General features: G+C 47.2%; 1 protein-coding gene across 1 annotated transcript in view; it reads right to left on the bottom strand.

Annotated features, from left to right (window-relative positions):
- Positions 1-2,154: 2,154 nt before the first annotated feature.
- ORAI2 (ORAI calcium release-activated calcium modulator 2) overlaps positions 2,155-12,833 on the bottom strand; it is a 204,060-nt gene continuing 193,381 nt past the window's right edge. The window contains exon 6 of the transcript XR_008373441.1: positions 2,155-2,254. The gene's annotated coding sequence lies outside the window, so the exon portion shown is untranslated. The remainder of the gene's footprint in view (positions 2,255-12,833) is intronic.

Raw genomic sequence — 12,833 nt, 5'->3', positions numbered from 1 at the left:
TTCTTCAATCCTGCACAGACAATCTACAAACATTCTAAACTTTCTGAATTGCCCTGCCTATCACTTTCTTAAATAATCATTCTGTTTCAGGACAAAATTTACCACACCAGATTCTTTTCTAACACAATGCCATCTTCTTTTCTGTCTAATTTCTCTTATTTTCTTTCTTTCTTTTTTTTTTTGAGACAGAGCCTCAAGCTGTCGCCCTGGGTAGAGTGCTGTGACATCACAGCTCACAGCAACCTCAAACTCTGGGCTCAAGTGATTCTCCGCCTCTGCCTCCCAAGTAGCTGGGACTACAGGCACCTGCCACAATGCCCAGCTATTTTTTGGTTGCAGCCATCATTGTTGTTTGGTCGGCCCAAGCTGAATTCGAACCTGCCAGCTCAGGTGTATGTGGCTGGTGCCTTAGCCACTTGAGCCACAGGTGCCGAGCCTTCCTCAACAATTTAAACAACCAAATTATTACATTTTCTAAATGAGAGACATTTTATGAACTACAACATTGACATAGGATTTTCCCACTCAGGGCTAGATGGGGACCCCCATTTTTCTTTTTTTTTTTTTTTTTGTAGAGACAGAGTCTCACTGTACCGCTCTCGGGTAGAGTGCCGTGGCGTCACACAGCTCACAGCAACCTCTAACTCTTGGGCTTACGCGATTCTCTTGCCTCAGCCTCCCGAGCAGCTGGGACTACAGGCGCCCGCCACAACGCCTGGCTATTTTTTTGTTGCAGTTTGGCCGGGGCTGGGTTTGAACCCGCCACCCTCGGCATATGGGGCCGGCGCCCTACTCACTGAGCCACAGGCGCTGCCCGGGGACCCCCATTTTTCAGGCTCAGATGAGCTTAGAATTCAGACTCCCAGGCTTGGTGCCTGTAGCACAATGGTTAGGCGCCAGCCACCTACACTGAGGCTGGCAGGTTCAAACTTGAACAACAATGACAACTGCAACCAAAAAATAGCCAGGTGTTGTGGAAGTTGCCTGTAGTCCCAGCTACTTGGGAGGCAGACCAAGAGAATCACTTAATCCCAAGAGTTGGAGGTTGCTGTGAGCTGTGTGCTACAGCACTCTACTGAGGGCACTACAGTGAGACTCTATCTTTGTTTTGTTTTTTTTTTTTTTTTTTTTTTTGTAGAGACAGAGTCTTACTTTATGGCCCTCGGTAGAGTGCCATGGCATCACACAGCTCCCAGCAACCTCCACCTCCTGGGCTTAAGCGATTCTCTTGCCTCAGCCTCCCGAGTAGCTGGGACTACGGGCACCCACCACAACGCCCAGCTATTTTTTGGTTGCAGTTCAGCCGGGGCCGGGTTTGAACCCGCCACCCTCGGTATATGGGGCCGGCGCCCTACCCACTGAGCCACAGGCGCCGCCAGAGACTCTATCTTAAAAAAAAAAAAAAAGGAGAGCGGCAATTCCTTTGAGGGGAAGGGGAAGTTGGAACCCCACTCTCAGTGTTTGTCTTAGTCACACTGCACCCACACTTTCTCGTACACCTCTCACCAGGCCTTCCTGTGATCTAACGCCCAGGGGTTGATCAGACCTCCATTTCCATTCAAATAGTAGGACCTCTGGATCGACCCTACCTTGTCTAAGATGTCTCCCAGTGCAGGTGCCAGTTCTTCCCAGTGTATGACTTCTTGAAGACCCCTGAGGGGGTCCTTTCTCCACCCAGTTGAGGAATCCACAGAGGGAGCCCAAACTGCCTTCCTGGTGGTTCACATCACCCAGGCTGATCAGGGTCCCCTCTGTGTGGGTTTTCAGAGGGTTGGCAGCAACTATCATGAGCATTTCAGCCTGGTTTTTCCTTGGGTGGTCTCACTTCTGGGTCAGGGAACCAAAAATGTTGCAGGAAGACAAGGCCCAATATAGAGAAAGAGCATCCAAACGCCATGTTTATAAGTAAAAGGGCTTTATTTCAGCCAGCAGAGCCAATGTCATAGAAGAATTCAAAATGGCCACACTCTCCAACTGGCTTGATCTTTCCCTTTTTTTTTTGTAGAGACAGAGTCTCACTTTATGGCCCTCAGTAGAGTGCCGTGGCCTCACACAGCTCACAGCAACCTCCAACTCCTGGGCTTAAGTGATTCTCCTGCCTCAGCCTCCCGAGTAGTTGGGACTACAGACACTCACCACAATGCCCAGCTATTTTTTGGTTGCAGTTCAGCCGGGGCCGGGTTTGAACCCGCCACCCTCGGTATATGGGGCCGGCGCCTTACTGACTGAGCCACAGGAGCCATCCGATCTTTCCCTTTTTATTTCCAGTCAAAAAGTTCCAACCCACAGGCACCTTTCTCTCTCTCTTTTTTTTGCAGTTTTTGGCCAGGGGTAGGTTTGAACCTGCCACCTCCAGTATATGGGGCCAGTGCCCTACTCCTTGAGCCACAGGCACCACCCACCAGTACCTTTCTCATTGGTCAATTTGAATCAAGTTGGAGAAGTGGGCTCCAGCTTTTACAGAATTGCAGGCTTTCACGAAAGTGGAAGCAAGCGTCAGCCTCCAAGTGCCAGGAAGTTAAGTTTTTACAAATTCCTAAGAGCTGAGTCACCACAGAAAGGATCTCGCTGGTGTATTCTTGGGGTCTCCTCTGCTCTTCTAGACCTCACCCTCCTGGGTATCTTCTCTCAATACCATGTATGGAGGGAACTACAAGAATGATTACCCAAAGTCTTAGTGATTGTCAGAGACTTTTATAGATGCCTTTTGGAAGGGAGGGGGGAGAATGTGGAAAGTATTGGTGCAGCAAGTGGTCCCTAGAGGGGGATGTGTATAGATGGGTGAAAATAGATTGATTTATAGATTAACCTGAGAGACAGGTCTAGAGCTTCAAATGACATTGGGGTCAAATCTATTAGTATGTAATAAGGAAGTCAGGAGCCCCCTTCTGATTCTAAATCAGGTTCCTCAGATTTTATGTAGATAGAGGAGAGGCCTCTTCCAATGCTTTCTGATCAGAATGACCTTTAATTCAAAATATTCTTTTTTTTTGCAGTTTGGGCTGGGCTGGGTTTGAACCCACCACCTCCGGCATATGGGGCCAGCGCCCTACTCCTTTGAGCCACAGGTGCCACCCTCAAAATATTCTTTTGTTGTTGTTGTTGTTGAGACAGGGTCCCACCCTATGCCCCTGAGCAGAGTGCAGTGGGCATGGTAGCTCACCACAACCTCAGACTCGGGCTGCGGGCACCCTGCTGCCTCAGCCTCCGGAAGCCGCTGGGATTACAGGCACTTGCCGCGGAGCCCAGCTGGGTTTTTCCATTTTTTTCATGAATCGGGGTCTCACTGTCGCTCAGGCGAGTCTGGAACTCCTGAGCTCAAGTGATTCTCCCTCCTCAGCCTCCCACAGTGCTGGGATTACAGGTGTGAGCCACCGCGCCCGGCTCAAAATATTCTTTATACTGGCTGGGCACTTATAGCTCAGTGGCTCAGGTGCCAGCCACATACACCAGGGCTGGCGGGTTTGAACCCAGCCTGGGACCTGCCAAACAAAAATGATAACTACAACAAAGAAAAATAGCTGGGTGTTGTGGTGCATGTCGTCCCAGCTACTTGGAAGGTTGAGGCAAGAGAATCGATTAAGCCCAAAAGTTTGAGGTTGCTATAAGCTGTGATGCCATGGCATTCTGCCAAGGGTGACATAGTGAGAGTCTGTCTCAAAAAACAAAAATTATTTATACTGAGGAATCATATTTTGGGGTGAAATTTCCTTAGCTCCTTTACTACCATGCCCAGCTGATTTTTTATTTTTTGCAGTGCTGGCGTCTTGCTGCATTTCCCAGGCTGGTATCAAACTCCTGGCCTCAAATAATCCTCCCTAAGTGCCTACAGGTATAAGTCAACTTGCCTGCCTACACTCCATTTTTTTTTTCTTGTTTTGTTTTGTTTTGTTTTAAGACAGAGTTGTACTCTGTTGCCCTGGGTAGAGTGCCATGGTGTCATAGCTCGTAGCAACCTCAAACTTTTGGGCTCAAGAGCTTGTGGCTTAAGCGGCTAATGTGCTAGCCACATACACCTGAGCTGGTGGTTTCGAATCTAGCTGGGGCCCTCCAAACAATAATGACAGCTGCAACCAAAAAATAGCCAGGCATTGTGGTGGGCACCTGTAGTCCCAGCTACTTGGGAGGCAGAGGCAGGAGAATCACTTGAGCCCAGGAGTTGGAGGTTGCTATGAGCTGTGATGCCACGGCAGTCTACCCAGTGTGACAGCTTGAGGTTCTGTATCAAAAGAAACAAACAAACAAACAAACAAAGAGTTCCTCTTGCTTCAGCCTCCCAAGTAGTTGGGAATACAGGTGCCTGCCTCAATGCTTGGCTAATTTTTTTCTTTTATTTATTTATTTATTTTGAGACAGAGTCTCACTTTGTCACCCTCGGTAGAGTGCTATGGTGTCATAGCTCACAGGAACTTTATTTTTTTAATATTTATTTATTTATTTATTTTTTTGTAGAGACAGAGTCTCACTTTATGGCCCTCGGTAGAGTGCCATGGCCTCACACAGCTCACAGCAACCTCCAACTCCTGGGCTTAAGCGATTCTCCTGCCTCAGCCTCCCAAGTAGCTGGGACTACAGGCGCCCGCCACAACGCTCGGCTAATTTTTGTTTGCAGTTTGGCTGGGGCTGGGTTTGAACCCGCCACCCTCAGTATATGGGGCCGGCACCCTACCAACTGAGCCACAGGCGCCGCCCTTTAATTTTTATTTATTTATTTTTTATTTTATTTATTTTTTTTATTAAATCGTAGCTGTGTACATTGATATGATCATGGGGCATCATACACTAGCTTCATAGACCGTTTGACACATTTTCATCACAATGGTTAACATAGCCTTCCTGGCATTTTCTTAGTTACTGTGCCAAGACATTTACATTCCACATTTACTGAGTTTCTCATATACCCTTGTAAGATGCACCGCGGGTGTAATCCCACCAATCCCCCTCTGTCTACCCCCTCCCCCCTCCCTTCCCTCCCTTTCCCCTTTCCCCCTATTCTTAGGTTGTAACTGGGTTATAGCTTTCGTGTGAAAGCCCTAAATTAGTTTCATAGTAGGGCTGAGTACATTGGGTACTTTTTCTTCCATTCTTGAGATACTTACTAAGAATATGTTCCAGCTCCATCCATGTAAACATGAAAGAGGTAAGTCTCCATCTTTCTTTTTTTTTTTTTTTGTAGAGATAGAGTCTCACTTTATGGCCCGCGGTGCCGTGGCCTCACACAGCTCACAGCAACCTCCAACTCCTGGGCTTAAGTGATTCTCTTGCCTCAGCCTCCCAAGTAGCTAGGACTACAGGCGCCCGCCACAACGCCCAGCTATTTTTTGGTTGCAGTTTGGCCGGGGCTGGGTTTGAACCTGCCACCCTTGGTATATGGGGCCGCCTTACCAACTGAGCCACAGGTGCCGCCCGTCTCCATCTTTCTTTAAGGCTGCATAATATTCCATGGTGTACATATACCACAATTTATTTATTTATTTATTTATTTTTGCCGGGGCTGGGTTTGTACCCACCACCTCTGGTATATGGGGCCGGCGCCCTACTCCTTTGAGCCACAGGCACCGCCCTTTTTTTCTTTTTTTTTTAAAGAACACACTTTATTTGGAGTGCCACGAGATTTTTTTTTTTTTTGCAGTTTTGGCCAGGGCCGGGCTTGAACCCGCCACCCCTGGTATATGGGGCCAGAGACCTACTCCTTGAGCCATAGGCACTGCCCATGGAGTCTGTCTTTTGCTTAGGCTTATCACAAACTCCTGAGCTCAAGCAATCTACCTGCTTTGGCCTCCCAGAGTGCAACGATTACAGGCATGCGCCACCCTGCCTGGCCTCACTCCATTTTTTTTTTTTTTCCCTTAATGGAAAATTAGCTCTAGATGTGATTGAGAATGTCTGATTTAGGTATTTCTCCTGACACAGTGCCTGTGTTCTCTAACTGAGGTCTCATGGTGTATGGAATCCTACCCTCGGTCACCAGAGATTGGACTATAGGGTTTGCTTTTCCTTCACTGACTGGGCAGATTACTCTCTCTGTGTAATCATTAGTCCTCTTCTATAAATGACTTTCTTTGTTTTTTGGGGTTTTTTTGAGACAGAGTCTCACTATGTCGCCCTTGGTAGAGTGCTGTAGTGTCATAGCTCACAGCAATCTCAAACTCTTGGGCTTAAGAGATTCTCTTGCCTCAGCCTCCCGAGTAGCTGGGACTACAGGCGCTGGGCACAATGCGGGCCTACCTTTTGGTTGCAGTTGTCATTGTTGTTTAGCAGGCCTGCGCAGGGTTGAAACCCGCCAGCCTCAGTGTATGTGGCTAGTGCCCTACTCACTGAGATATGGGTGTCGAGCTGACTTTTTTTTTTTTGTTGTTGCTTTTTTTTTTTTTTGAGACAGAGCCTCAATCTGTCTGGGTAGAGTGCTGTGGCATCACAGCTCATAGCAAACCTCAAACTCCTGGGCTCAAGCAATTCTCCTGCCTCCGCCTCCCAAGTAGCTGGGACTACAGGCGCCAGTCACAACACCCGGCTATGTTTTGGTTGCAACCGTCATTGTTGCTCTGCAGGCCCAGGTTGCATTTTAACCTGCTAGCTCAGGTGTGTGTGGCTGGCGCCTTAGCCACTTGAGCCACAGGCGCTGAGCCTAAATGACATTTTTGAACTGAATGATAGGGAAGATCTCTTTCTCCTACCTCCAACTCCAGACATCTGAATCTGCCTTAAATCCCTGACAAGAAACCAGTGACATTAGAATAATGTCACTTCAGTTAAGTATCTTTTTTTTTTTTTTTTTGGCCGGGGCTGGGTTTGAACCCGCCATCTCCGGCATATGGAACCGGCGCCCTACCCGCTGAGCCACAGGCCCCGCCCCAGTTAAGTATCTTTAACTAGACTTGATCCTCCAACATTCAGCAGACCCTAATCTCCCTTAAACTATATGCAACATTGTTTGGATTTGTAACATGTTTGTACACGAGTGAATACTGAGCATTTTTCTGGGATTAGCTTTCTTTCTTTCTTTTTTTTTTTTGTAAAGACAGAGTCTCACTGTACCGCCCTTGGGTAGAGTGCTGTGGTGTCACACGGCTCACAGCAACCTCTAACTCTTGGGCTTACGCGATTCTCTTGCCTCAGCCTCCCGCTGGGATTAGCTTTCTTTAGCTTTGCAAAGATCTATGATTCCAAAGGATGACCCACCCGCATGGTTCAGGACTCATCTTCTATCTGGACTACAGCAGGTGCTTGGAAACTGGTCTGATCTTTCTCGTTCCCTGTGATGTGTTCTCCATCTGGGTAACTTTTCAAAAAAAATTTTTCCCTTTTTCCAGCCTTTATCTTTGTGGCTTTACTTTTCAACTTGTTAACTTCTTTATTGGCCTATAATTTATGGTCAAGTGGGAAGTTTGTTGGATGTTTGTGAATTTCCAGCTTCCAATGGGTCCTTCGAGCTGCCTGCACAGACTAGCCGAGGTGCTAACTTGGTCCTCAAAGGCAGGGACCTCTCGGTGGGTCCCTGAACTTCAAGCCAAGCAGCCCGGCTGCGTGACTGCCCTTTCCTGAATGCGATATCCTGAGGTTCCTCTGTGCTGCTGCGCGTGGTGGCAGCTTATTTCTCCTCTTACTCTGTTGTGTTTCGGTGCATTCATAATATACACAAGTTATTTTATGTCCTCCTGCTGACGGGTATTTGGGATGCTTCCTGTTGGGGGCTATTCTGAATAACAGCGCTGCTCTGATCATTCTCCTATATGTGAAGATGCTCACACCCACCATACACGCGCTTTCCTGTGAGGTATATGCTACACCCAGGAGTAGAATTTCTGGGCTGCATTTTTAGGAAAACCTCTTCTACCTCCCTTCACCCCCATTCTTAGGCAAAAGGAAAGGTTTTGGGGGCAGTGGAGATGGGCCTCTGGGCACAGAATGTGCTCCCGCAGCTGGGTGGTTACCCCAGGAGCCTGTCTAGGACTCCAGATGCCCACTCGCTGTCTAGAGGTAGACACAGGCGTCCCACTGACCTAGAAATAGCACCCTCTTGTTCTTTCAAGGCTCCACCTACCTTTTGGCTTTTTGTTTTTTCTGTAACAATCTAGAAAGAGACTCTTACTGTGAAAGAACAAAAAGCAAGACTTCGGTTGTTGATTCATGAAATGGTTTCTCCAGGAATGATTCTACTAAAACCTCCTAAATCAATGCCTCTCAGAGGGGCATTGTGTCTAGGGATATTAATAGCAGTAACTTGAAAAATGCTTCTTGTATCAGAGAAGCTTGGGAAACACCCAGTTGAACAAAGCAAGGTAGCTTTTCTTACTCAGGACTTGTCCAAGCCTGGGTGAAGCTCCAAGAGGCCGGTGAAAACCACTTTCTCTGGGCAGAGTGTTTTAGGAGGTAAATGGTCTGAAGAATCCACACTGGGCAGGGGATATGTATGATGTGTTCTGAGAATCCCTGTTATTGTTTTAGTCCCTGGGCTTATTTTCTCCAAATCTGAGCCTGCGGTCAGCCTCAGGCACAGCACAGTGTCTTCCTCTGCTCAGACCTCCTATGCTGGCAGCACAACCCTGGGTCTCCTCTTGTGTCTGGCTCCACCTGACTCCGAGCATTGGGCTAACTTGTCCAAGTTCATAGAAACCAGGTTCATATCGGGCCAGGCCTGGCAGGAGTTCCTAGGAGCTCCTGGGCACATAGATCTGGATATTAGTGATTTTCAACTGATGAGCTGTGAGAGGATCTTAGGTGTGCCACAAAAATTTTAAAAAGATCATTAATTAAATTATTTTTGAAAGAAATTCAAAGCACAGTGTATAATATATATATATATATATATTTTTTTTTTTTTTCCAGTTTTTGGCCAGGGCTGGGCTTGAACCCGCCACCTCCAGCATATGGGGCTGGCGCCTTACTCCTTTGAGCCACAGGCACCGCCCTGTGTATATATTTTTTACTCCTTTTTTTTTTTTTTTTTTTGAGACAGAGCTTCAAGTTGTTGCCCCTCGGTAGAGTGCTGTAGCATCACAGTTCACAGCAAACTCTAACTCCTGGGCTCAAGCGATTCTTCTGTCTCGGCCTCCCAAGTAGCTGGGACTACAGACATCCCCACAACGCTCAGCTATTTTTTTTTTTTTGGGTTGCAGCCATCATTGTCGTTTGGCGGGCCTGGGCTGGATTCGAACCTGCAAGCTCAGGTGTATGTGGCTGGCGCCTTAGCCGCTTGAGCCACAGGCGCCAAGCCTTTTTTTTTTTTTTTTGATCAACATAGTTTAAGCATGCTGTGGAAGTTTAACTATAAGTTCAAGTGTGCCGTGAGATAAAAATGGTTGATAAGGGTGGAGCCTCTGGCTCAGTGAGTAGGGCGCTGACCCCATATACCGAGGGTGGCGGGTTCAAACCTGGCCCCGGCCAAACTGCAAGAAAAAATAGGCGGGCGTTGTGGCGGGCACCTGTAGTCCCAGCTACTGGGGAGGCTGAGGCAAGAGAATCACCTAAGCCAAGGAGCTGGAGGTTGCTGTGAGCTGTGATGCCACAACATTCTACCAAGGGCGATAAAGTGAGACTCTGTCTCTACAAAAAAAAAAAAAAAAAAAAGGTTGATAAACACTGTCCTGTAAGGACACAGTGGGGCCAGGCCCAGTGGCTCACGCTTGTAATCCTAGCACTCTGGGAGGTCAAGGCAGGTGAATTGCTTGAGCTCACAAGTTCAATACCAGCCTGAGCAAGAGCAAGATCCCGTCTTTACTAAAAATAGAAAAACTGAGGCAAGAGGATCGCTTGAGCCCAAGAGTTGGAGGTTGCTGTGAGCTATGATGACACTATGGTCCTCTACCCAGGGTGAGAGCTTGAGACTATCTCAGAAACAAAGCAGAATTAAAAAACACTACCCTGGGCGGCGCCTGTGGCTCAAGGAGTAGGGCGCCGGTCCCATATGCCAGAGGTGGCGGGTTCAAACCTAGCCCTGGCCAAAATTCAAAAAAAAAAAGGAAGAAAAAACACCAGCCTGATGTTGGTGGTGGGGTAGTGGGGTTTCATTCCCGTATGTGCTGCTCTCTCTGGCCCTTCCCCAGAAATTGGCAGAACCCACTGCCTCACCTCCTCTGGCCTTGCTGTTTGCACCAGGACCCTCCTGACCACCCCCCTAAAACCTTAGCCCATTCTCCACTACTTCCCACCCACTCTCCTGCTGTTTCCCTTCTTTAACCCTGATCTAGATTTCACATACTACGTTTATATACATGTTTAACTTGATGGTTGGCTCCGCTTGCCTCTCCCAGCTGGAAGGTGAGCTCCTCAGGGCAGGGGTTTTTATCCATCTCGTTCGGCTACATCCCCAGAGCCTAGAATGCATAGCAGGTACTCAGCCTGTATGTCCTGAGCAAATGAAGATGTGTCTGTTGCACTCTTGAGAGAAGCTTTCTTCTCATTCTTGATGTTTCTGCCTAGAGGAGGTACAGTTGCCAGTCTGATTTAGACTGGTGGAGACCACCCTTGGTTTATTCGAGAGTGACTTGTCAGTTACATGCTCTGAGGCAGGCACCAGGCTGGGAGTGGACCCAGGATTCCAAACCCCATTGTAAAAATAATCACACTGTGGTCAGTGCATTCCTACTAGAAAACAGGACTCTTACACTCTTTATCAATTTTGCACTTAAAAAAAATACGTACCTGGACAGGCATGGTGACTCATGCCTGTAATCTCAGCACTCTGGAAGGCCCAGGTGGGTGTATCGCCTGAACTCACAGGTTCCAGATCAGCCTGAGCTAAAGGGAGACCCTGTCTCTAAAAGTAGCCAGGCATTGTGGTGGGCACTTGTAGTCCCAGCTACTCAGGAGGCTGAGGCAAGAGGATAACTTGATCCCACCAGTGAGATTCTGTCTCAAAAAAACAAAACAAAACACACAAACCTACAGTCAAATAAATAAAACATATAAAGTGAAATTTGTTCTTTACCTCAAACCCCTATGTTCCATTTCTTCTTCCCAGAGGCACTCCCTGATGAATTTCTCGTTTCTCCATCTGGAGGCATTCCATGTACTACAAGCAGTTTTTCCTCTTCACAAGTGTTAACATGCCACATGTGCTCTCCAGCAGGCTACCTCTGTCACTTAACAGCATGTCTTGGAGGCACTTCCACCTCAAAGCATGAAGAGCTCGCTTTGAAAAGGCCACAGAGCTTTCTATTAGGTTGATATAATGGACTTAACTCACCCATAGTCATGGACATGGTGGTTGAATTCCAGTTTTTGCCTATTGTAAGTAATGAAAATATGGATGTACAAGGAAGAAAGGAAGGAATGGAGTGAGAAAGGAGAGAGAAAGGGAGAGAGAAAGAAGGAAGAAGAGAGAAAAAAAGGGAGGGAGGGAGAGATAGAGACAAAAGTCCATCCTCACTCCATTGTGGTGCGTGTGATTAGTCCCACTTGTTGCTGCGTCCTTTCACAAGACTTTCAGAATCAAGCAATTTCTGGCCAAGAATCAAAAACAGAATCATCCCATTCCAGAGTGGATTTGAATGAAAACCGGTAATAAAATCAGGTAGAACTTGAAGAGGAGATACTTTGAGAAATTGCACATGAGATGGCACATACTTATGCGGTATCATGGTCACTATCATTTTTTTTTTTTTGCAGTTTTTGGCCCTAGCTGGGTTTGAACCCACCGCCTCTGGCATATGGGGCCAGCGCCCTACTCCTTTGAGCCACAGGCACTGCCCTTTTAAAATTTTTTTTGTGTTTTTTTTTTTTACGGTCACTATCATCTCAACATAGCAAGCAGAAAATGTCATCAGTTGGACAGTGGCCACGTTTTATTGGGAAAATGAGTTTTCTCTTTGTTTATATGCTCTTCACTAATAAGCTGGTGCAGTAATAAATATGTGAGACCTTTTGTTTGAAAACAAAAAAAGAGAAAGGAGGCTCAGTGCCTATAGCTCAGTGAATAGGATGCCAGCCACATACACCGAAGCTGGCGGGTTTGAGCCCCGCCTGGGCCTGCTAAACAAAACTGACAGCTGCAACAACAACAACAAAATAGCCGGGTGTTGTGGCAGGCTCCTGTAGTCCCAGCTACTCAGGAGGTTGAGGCAAGAGAATCTCTTAAGCCCAAGAGTTTGAGGTTGCTGTGAGCTGTGACATCACAGCACTCTACCCAGGGCGACATAGTGAGATTCTGTCTCAAAAAGAAAAAAAAGAAAAAGAAAGAAAAAAGAAAAAGAGAAAGGAAGTATGGAAGGAAAGAAGAGAGGAGGGAAAGAAAGAGAGAAAAGTAAGAAGGAAGGAGGAAGAAAGAAAAGAAAGAAGAGAGAGGAGAAAGAAAAAGAGGGAGAGAGAAAGAAAGGAAAGGAGGAAGGACAGAAGGAGGAAGGGAGGGAGGGAAAGGAAGAAAAAGGAAGGTTAGAAGGATGGAAGGAATAAAGGAAAGGAGTAGAATCTCTTTCCAAATTTCAATGCTGACTGTCATTCCCCTGTTTAAATCTGTACATTGGACGTAATTGTTCAAATTCCTTGCAGGAGAGCTCAAGTCCATCATAATCCTACCCAGCCTTATCCTACAATCTTCATATCCTGCCATGTGCTGGGCCATTTTCTCCTTCCTTAGCCTTATCCACGTGCTGTCTGTTCCGCCACACGGAACTTTCTACTTCCAGAATGCCGTGGGGTCTTTCACATCTCTCTTCCTTCCAAAGGACTTGGCAAACCCCTCAGCGAGCTTCGAATTCCGAACCAGGCAGGTCACCTCCCTTCTCCCTAGGTGATGTCCTCCCGCAACTCGCCTCAAGCTAGGCACACCCTTCTGTGCTTTCACTTCTTTAGCACAACAATTTCCCCACTATATTGTAATTGTGTGCGTGGTT

Source organism: Nycticebus coucang, chromosome 12 (assembly GCF_027406575.1).
Source record: "Nycticebus coucang isolate mNycCou1 chromosome 12, mNycCou1.pri, whole genome shotgun sequence".
NCBI classification, from domain to species: domain Eukaryota; kingdom Metazoa; phylum Chordata; class Mammalia; order Primates; family Lorisidae; genus Nycticebus; species Nycticebus coucang.
Note: the sequence above shows the minus strand (reverse complement) of the source record. Positions and strands in the feature narration are given on the sequence as shown.